We start from the raw sequence: 8,153 nt of genomic DNA, 5'->3' as shown, positions 1-8,153 counted from the left end.
ATTCTTACCACCTATATTCCCTGTGTGCCTGTTCCCACCCTTGCCCAACTAGTTACTGGTTTCTCCTATCTTCTTCCAGAGTTTCTTTATTCAAATACAAATAATCTTTTTTTTTTCCAACAAAGGAGCACGATAAACGTATAGTTCTGCATTTGCTTTTATCATTTAACCACATATCCTGGAAACCTTTCCATATTAGTATACAGAGGGCCTCTCCATTCTTTTTTTAACCATTGCCTGGTATCCATCTATTTACGTCACCCCTTTACGATGGATGTTTAGATTGTTTCCAGTCTTTTCCCAGTTGCGGGCAATGCTGTAGTGAACCCAGGGAGTATCTTTGTCTATTCATCATTTTGCACACGTGCAACTATATCTTTATAGATATATGATTCCAGGGCTTGTATTAGATTGAATATCTAAAATTGCTTTCAGAGGCACCTGGGTGGCTCAGTCGGTTAAGTGTCTGCCTTCAGCTCAGGTCATGATCCCAGGGTCCTGAGATCGAGTCCCGCATGGGGCTCCCTGCTCTCCCTCTACCCTTCCCCCCTGCTCATGATCTCTCTCTCTCTCAAATAAATAAATATTTATGGGGAGTCTGCTTCTCCCTCTACCCTTCCCCCCTGCTTATGATCTCTCTCTCTCTCAAATAAATAAATAAAATCTTTTTAAAAAATTGCTTTCTTTGTAGGTCAAAGAAAATTGGATGTTGCCAACAGTACTAATCTTTCCTCAATCATTCAGTCGTTAACAAAATTTCATCGAGCACCTATTCTGTGCTAAGCCTGGGCACACAGCAGTAGATATGACCCGCCCTGGAACACAGAGTGAGGGGAGGGGAGGAGACGGGCAGTGACAAGTGGTATTATTCGCCATTTGATTCCACCTTTTGATGTCTGTAAGTCACGTTGCAGTAAACATCTCTGTCCATGGAGCTTTATCATACTTTTTCTTAAAGATTTTTAAAAATTTATTAATTTGAGAGAGTGGGTGTGAGAGACCACAAGCAGGGGGAGCGGCAGAGGGGGAGAGAGAAGCAGGCTCCCTGCTGTGCAGGGAGCCCAATACAGGGCTCGATCCCAGGATCCTGGGAACACAACCTGAGCCGAAGGCCAGCGCTTAACTGACCGAGCCACCCAGACACCCTTCTCATACTTTTAAAATACCTCTTTGAGATAGATTCTAGAAGGGAAATGACCTACAATGCACCATCTTAGCCAAAACAAGAAAGCGGTGTTCTCTAGATCTGCTTGTACAGAACCCCACTCAGTTCAACATCTAAAATCCCCTTAATGAGAACTTTTCTTTTTGAAAGTTACAAATTGTTTTAATTATTTTTTGAACAGGTGATATAGTCACATGGTTCAAATTCAAAAGGTACAGAAAGGTATGCAGTGAAGCACCTCCCTCCCACCCCCAGCCTCCCAGTCCCTCACCCAGGGCACCACCACATCCCTCTCCTGTGTATTTACAGAGGTGGCCTCAGCCCATCTCAACATACGTATGTCACAGATGCCCACTGGCCTTGGTGACCTGGGTTCTTGTGTCCCCCCTGCCTCCAGCTTCAGTCCCAGGCAGGAAGTTTGTCCCCCAAGTCCTGTCTTCGCCAGTAGCCATCTCCATGTTCAGTGAAGTTTCTAAGAATTTTTGGAGGGGAGGGAGGGAAATGTCAGCTGCTCTTTCACTATGTATGATTATTTTTGTAATCATTATTATGATGAGTCTAGAATTTTGTCTGGTCCATAGTAGATGCTCAGTAAATACTCATTGGATAAATGAATGGATGCTAATAACATCAATGAATGTTTGCTGTATTCTGGGCACTATCCTAAACTCTTTACAGGAATCTCATAATGTAGTAATGCTTATATTTCCCATCTTAAGTGTAAGAAAATTGAGGCAGAGAGAGATTTAGTCACTTGTCAAGTTCACCAAGTGGGATTCTAATCCAGGCTGTCTTGTTCCCTGAGCCCATGCTTAAACCACTAGTCAACACAGCCCTTGTTGTCACTCAAAACTACTGCACACAGCACTGTGGAAAGAATTGGTCTTACCGTCTGTGAGCTGGGTCCTGATGGGAGTGGACAGTCCTAGCCTCAGACTGGTGTGGGGGGAGGCTGTCAGCAAGGCCAGGAGGCTGAGTCAGCTTCGGCTGGGTTCCAGGGGCTGGCTGGGATAAGGAAAGGGGCTGGGACCTGTGAACCAGAGGAAGTTACAGAGGGAGGGTGGAAGAACTTGACCCAGGTTCCCAGGAGGCTGTGGGTGCCCAAGGCTCTCAAGAGCACAGATGGGCCAGGGCCAAAGGCCAGGCATTGGGAAGCTCTGAGCCAGCAGTCAGAGCCTCTGAGAAACAGGGTCCAGGGGCAGGCCTGGTAGTGGGAGCAGCCAGCAGAGGGCTTAGCATGGAAGCCAGGTGCCTCCTGTGGGCTCCGCCAGGGCCCAGGAGGGGCTCAGTCTGAGCAGGTGGAAGCCCTCGGGATCAGCGGAGAAGCCAGCAGGCAGCCTGGGAGGCAGGCCTGGGAGCTTGGCGGTGCCTGACACACACCAGGCGATAGAGGTCTGCAGCACACACAGGTGTGGAAAGTTCGAAGGCCTTTGACCTGCTAGTCCCCTTGATGTGGGCTGTGACGTGGGAACTCAGACAGCCTGACCCGTTCTCTGCACTTCCGGGGTCCGGAAGACCTGCTTAAGCTGACTTCCCTTCTGAATGGCTGTGGGCAGGGGCCCACAGAGCCTCATCCCAGCTTCCCTGGGGCTAACCCGCCAAGGGTCAGGGGTCTCAAGCTGCACCCTCTGTCCCCCCTCGTCATAGAAGGCCTTTTGGTTTCTGGGTGGAGAGAAACCCAGGGAACTTTCACACCACACGATTTCCCATACACTGTCCTTGGAGCCCCAAGCATCAGTGGGAGCACACCAGAGCCTTGTGTAGTTATTTAGCCTGTGAAACTGGGCTGGAGGCATTTGCCGTGTGTTTGCACATTGTGTGTGTGAGACATTCTGATTCTGAAACTGACTGCTTCTCTCCCATCCCCCTGTGACGGCCATGGCCAGCCTGGAGCCGTGTTTTGGGTCCCGGGTGCACCAAGGGCTGTGCCAAAGGGGGAAATCAGGCAGCAGCTGCGGCTCAGCTTCCACCCATCGAGGAAAAAGCCTCTGGCAGAAAGGAAGCCACAGAGAAGCTGGGCTGGCCGCCTGCTTTTCCTCAGGCTGTCTGCTGGGGCAGAGCCAGCCCGGCTAAGAGAAGCCTTCCAGTGGCATCTAGCCAAGGGTCAGTTGAGTCCAGAATCATGGAATGCATAGTGCTGGAAGGAACCTTAGTCCCCGGCCTGATCCATGTCAGTAAATGCACAGCCCAGCTGCTGCGTGTCTCCAGTACAGAGCCCATGGCAGACATCATAGTAGATTCCAGCATTCTTTCTCTGCTGAGCCTTCAGCCTCCCAGTCTAGGCAGCTGCTGCTGGTCGACTGGCTTCGTGTGGACATCCAACCCCCTTGCCATCCCAGACCTAGCTCAGCCTTCTCATTTGACTGAAGGGGCTGCTGAGCCTAGAGAGGGGAAGTGAGTTACCCAAGGTCACATAGTTATCAACAGAAGGAGAATGTGGTCTCCTGAGTGTGAGCTCAGTGCCACTTCCTTCATATCATACCTGTTCTCCTGATGAATACGGCATTTGTCATGTCACTATTCATCTCATAAACTTGTTATCTCTCTTCATTTCCACAATGTGATCCCAACCTCAGAACACACAAAAAAAATTTCCCACCATTTCCCCAGAGTGTTGCGTAGGTAGCTGGAGAAAAGTGGATGCTGTCTCGGGTCACGTTAATAGAGTAGAATATCTAGATTGTGGGAAGTGATGGTTATACTTCTTTCTTTGCTGCTCAGGGCACACCTAGGGAATCATTTCCCTGTTTGAGACTCTACATTTCAAAAATACAAAGACAGAGGAGACTCAGCATGCCCCACCAGAAGGATAAAAAAACAGTGTAATGAGGGGGGTCAAACCCGCTCTGTAATTTACAGTCAATTGATTTTCAACAAGGGCGCCATGAAAATTCAAAAGAATAATCTTTTAACAAATGGTGCTGGGACAAGAAGATATCCAAATGTAAAAAAAGGAGGTTAGACCCCTACCTCACTGCAAACACAAAAATTAATTAAAAATGGAACAAAGACCTAAGTGTAAGAGGTGAAACTATAAAACTTTTAGAAGACAAATTCATGATCTTGTATTAGGTCATGGTTTCTTAAATATGAAACCAAAAGTACAAGCAACAAAAGAGAAAACAGATAAATTGGACTTCACCAAAATTAAAAACTTTCATGTTTCAAAGGATACCTTCAGCTTTTCACCAAGAACATGAAAGATGGTCACAGAATGGAAGAAAATATTTGCAAATCATATATCCTATAAGGGACTTGTATCAAGCATATATAAAGAACTTAAACTCAATAAGAAAAAGACAACCTATTTCTAAAACAGGCAAAGGATCTGAAGACATGTTACTCTAAAGAATATATAGAGAGAGTCAATAATTTAAAGATGCTCAACCTAATTATACATCGGGGAAATGCAAATCAAAACCACAACAAGATAACCACTTCACACCCATTAGGATGGCTATAAAATAAAGACAGGCAATAACAAGTGCTGATGAGCATTTGGAGAGATGGGGACCCTCATAGGCTGCCAGTGGGAATGTAAACTGGTGTAGCCATTTTGAAAAATAGCCTGGCAGTTCTTCAAGATGCTAAATATAGAATGGCCCTATGTCCCAGCAATTTCTTTCCTAGATATACAAGAGAATTGAAAACAATGTCCATACAAAAACTTGCACATGAGAATTAACAGCAATACTCATGATGACCAAAAAATGGAAACAACCCAAGTGTCCATCAGCTGGTGGATAAGTAAAATGTGTGCCCATGCGATGGAATATTATGTGCCAAGAAAAAAGAAATGAAGTACTCATACACCCTTTGAGCTGTGATAATATGGTTGAGCCTTAGAAATTATGCCAAGTGGGGGAAAAAAAACAAAAACAGAGACAAACAAGAAAACAGACTCTTAACTGTAGAGAACAAACAGAAGTTTACCAGCAGGGAGCTGGGTGGGGGGATGGGTGAGAGAGGTGATGGGGATTGGGAGTATGCTTATCTTGATGAGCACTGAGTGATCTAAGGAGTTGTTGAATCGCTCTATTGTACACCGGAAACTAATACTACACTGTATGTTAACTACACGGGAATTAAAAAATATATATATGCCAAGTGAAAGAAACCAAACCTAAAAGACCACCTGTGGTCTGATTCCATATATGGAATATGCAGAAGGCGAATCTATAAAGACAGAAAGTAAACTAGTGTTTGCCACCAGCTGGGGTATTGGGAGGAAATAATTGATGGCATTATGGGTACGGGATTCCTTTTGGTGTGATGAAAATATCCTAAAATTGTACTGATAGCTGCATGATTCTGTGATTGTATTAAAAACCGTTGAATTGTATACGTTAAAATGTTACTGAAAAACAAATCACTCCATATGCAAATTCACGGAGACAGTGTGTGTAACTCACCCAGCTCAGTGCCCGCCAATGGGGGAAGCAGCTGATAATGTTACCTTGGGGTGGCCTTGTGGAGGAGTGGGGCTGTTCATCCCAGAGAGGAGAAGACGTGGGGGAGGGGCTGTGCCAGCCCCCTGCCTACAGCTGAAGAGCTCTATGGGGGCGGGGTGAGTTGTCCCCAAGGCCCTATACAGTATGGAGAAAGCAACGAGAGAGAAGACTTCCGAGGAACACGTTTCATCTCAAAAGAAATTGAGAATTGCTTCTCAGAATGGGTTACCCGGTGAGATTGTGAGTGCCCTGTCATTAGAGGTCTTCAAAGAGATAGAGCAGTTCTGTCCTGGGGATGCTACAGAGAGAACTCCAGTGTCAGGGACCATCGGAGGTAGAAGGCAGTGGCTTGGAAGCTCACAAAGGCCTCTGGGTAACTCTTCAGGAACTCTGCGGGTGGCTTGTTACCAGCAACGGCAGTACTTCCACCTCAGAAATCACTCACTGCACACCCGGACGTCTCCTGCATGGTCCCCAAACGCCCCATCCCCTCTAGGAGTGACCACCTGTTAGGTGTTAGCTGCGGCTGGAGTCTTTCCTGATGCTGTCCCATGTGATCCTCACATCACCGTTAGGTAGCTGGTCTCATCTCCCTGATTACAGAGGGGGGCACTGAGGCTCAGCTGTGCGAGTGGCTTGGCTTTGCTCAGCCAGAGTGTCGTTCCTGCTGGCATCAGCTGCTGCTCCTGGCCTAAGTCCTGTGGCTGCCAGAGAAATGCCCCAATGACCTCTGGCTTCTTCTCTAGTGACCTTGGGGCAGCTGTCAGAGGATTTCCCCAAAAGTCTCCTGGGGCCTGATTCTTTGGACCAACTGGTGGACGCCTAGGCTGGGCCTATCTTCATTGCCTTTCAGCACCAGCCCTCAGGCTCCAGAATTGACTTTAAAACACCAAAAAATATATATATACATATATATAATCAAAAAAAGCTGGAGTGTCCCATATAAATTGCTCTGGCAGAAGGAATAGGCTTAGGTGCCTGGAGACCTCCCACCCCATATCTCCTCAGCTTATGACAGGTGCTGGGATCTTGGGGGAAGGGGTGTGGGGGTTTTGTGTATTTTTTAATTATTTCAAGCACACAGAAGTCTAGGGAAAAACATAACAATGCCATGAGTACCCATAATTGAGTTTTGTTAAATCCTATCATTTTGCCATATTGCTTCAGAGCTCCTAAGAGTAAATCAGTGGTTACAGAGCGGGCTGAAGCCACCTTCACACCCCTCCCTGGTCCCATTGCCTCCCGCTTCCCCGGGCAGTAACCGTCACCCAGGAGCTGGTGTGTGTGCAGTTAGTATGTTTTTACACCTAATTGTTTCCATTCTCTCTGTAATTTGCTTATTGCACTCCACATCAGGTTTGTAGAATTTTAAAACTTTTCCTTTTACTGTAATTTCAGACTCCCGGAAAAGTTACAGGATGAGTACAGCGAAGTCCTGTATGTACACTCTTCACCCAGAGTCACCGATTATTAACATTTTGTCACATCTCTCTCATTTTTTTTCCTGAACCTTCTGAGAGCACGTTGCAGACACTGTGCCTCTTTACCCCCATATATTTTAGTGGGTGTTTCGCAAATACAAGGATATTCTCTTACCTAACCTCAGCATGGGGACCCAAATCGGGGAATGAACAGGATTTTGATATTAAGTAGCCTTGGGTCCTGCATTTTAGCAGCTGTGTGATAGTCCAGGGTGGCTGGGATCACAACCCGTGAACCCGTTCTCTTATGGATGGACATGGGTCATTCCCATGTCCTGATCACTGCCAAGGCCATGTAGTTCCATCGTCCTTGTCTCCTTGTGCCCATGTGCATCCTGGGAGGGGCTGCTGGGCCTGGGCTGCAGCATCCCTGTCTCTCGTAGATTTTAACATTTTCAGAGCAGGAGCACCTGTCTTCATTCTCGGCGGTGCTTTACCCTCTCGGTGCTCCGGTGGCTTTTAGGGGGCTGAACCATGGTTTCTTGCTTATCTCGAGCCATCTCTCGCATTGCTGCCATAGCAACAGGTGTCCCTGGGAGAAAGAAGGTGTGACCGCATACGTGGTTACCCCCGCTAGAATAAAAACCTATTTGAAGTGTCACCATGTTCCAGGTGCTGCTTGATGCACATTAAGCATGTGAGGTGTTACCAGCTCCATTGCACGGATAAGAAAACTGAGGCCCGTAGGGGTTCAATACCTTGCCCTCGGTCACTTGGCCAGGGCGCGGCAGGGGCTGGGACAGAGACTGACTGAGCCCTAGTTCTTCACCCTTGCACTGTGCAGGGTGTGTGAAATGTCTGCTGACCCTCTAACTGTGAGTCTGTAGAGAGAGGGCACCGGTGAGAGGTTGATGTCCCTTCCTGCAATGACTCACACCTCCCACACACCTGTCCTTGTGTTTCCAGTCCCTTGCTGTCTGTGCAGGAGTCATTTCCCCGATGAGCAGTCTGCACGGAGGACGAGGAAAGGGATGGGGTGTTGGGAGCAGCAATGAGCAACTGTCCTGTCTCACCCTGGAGTGTTGAGGCATGGCTGGTTCTCGGGGTCACCAGAGT

Source organism: Neomonachus schauinslandi, chromosome 9 (genome assembly GCF_002201575.2).
Source record: "Neomonachus schauinslandi chromosome 9, ASM220157v2, whole genome shotgun sequence".
In the NCBI taxonomy this organism is placed as follows: domain Eukaryota; kingdom Metazoa; phylum Chordata; class Mammalia; order Carnivora; family Phocidae; genus Neomonachus; species Neomonachus schauinslandi.
Note: the sequence above shows the minus strand (reverse complement) of the source record.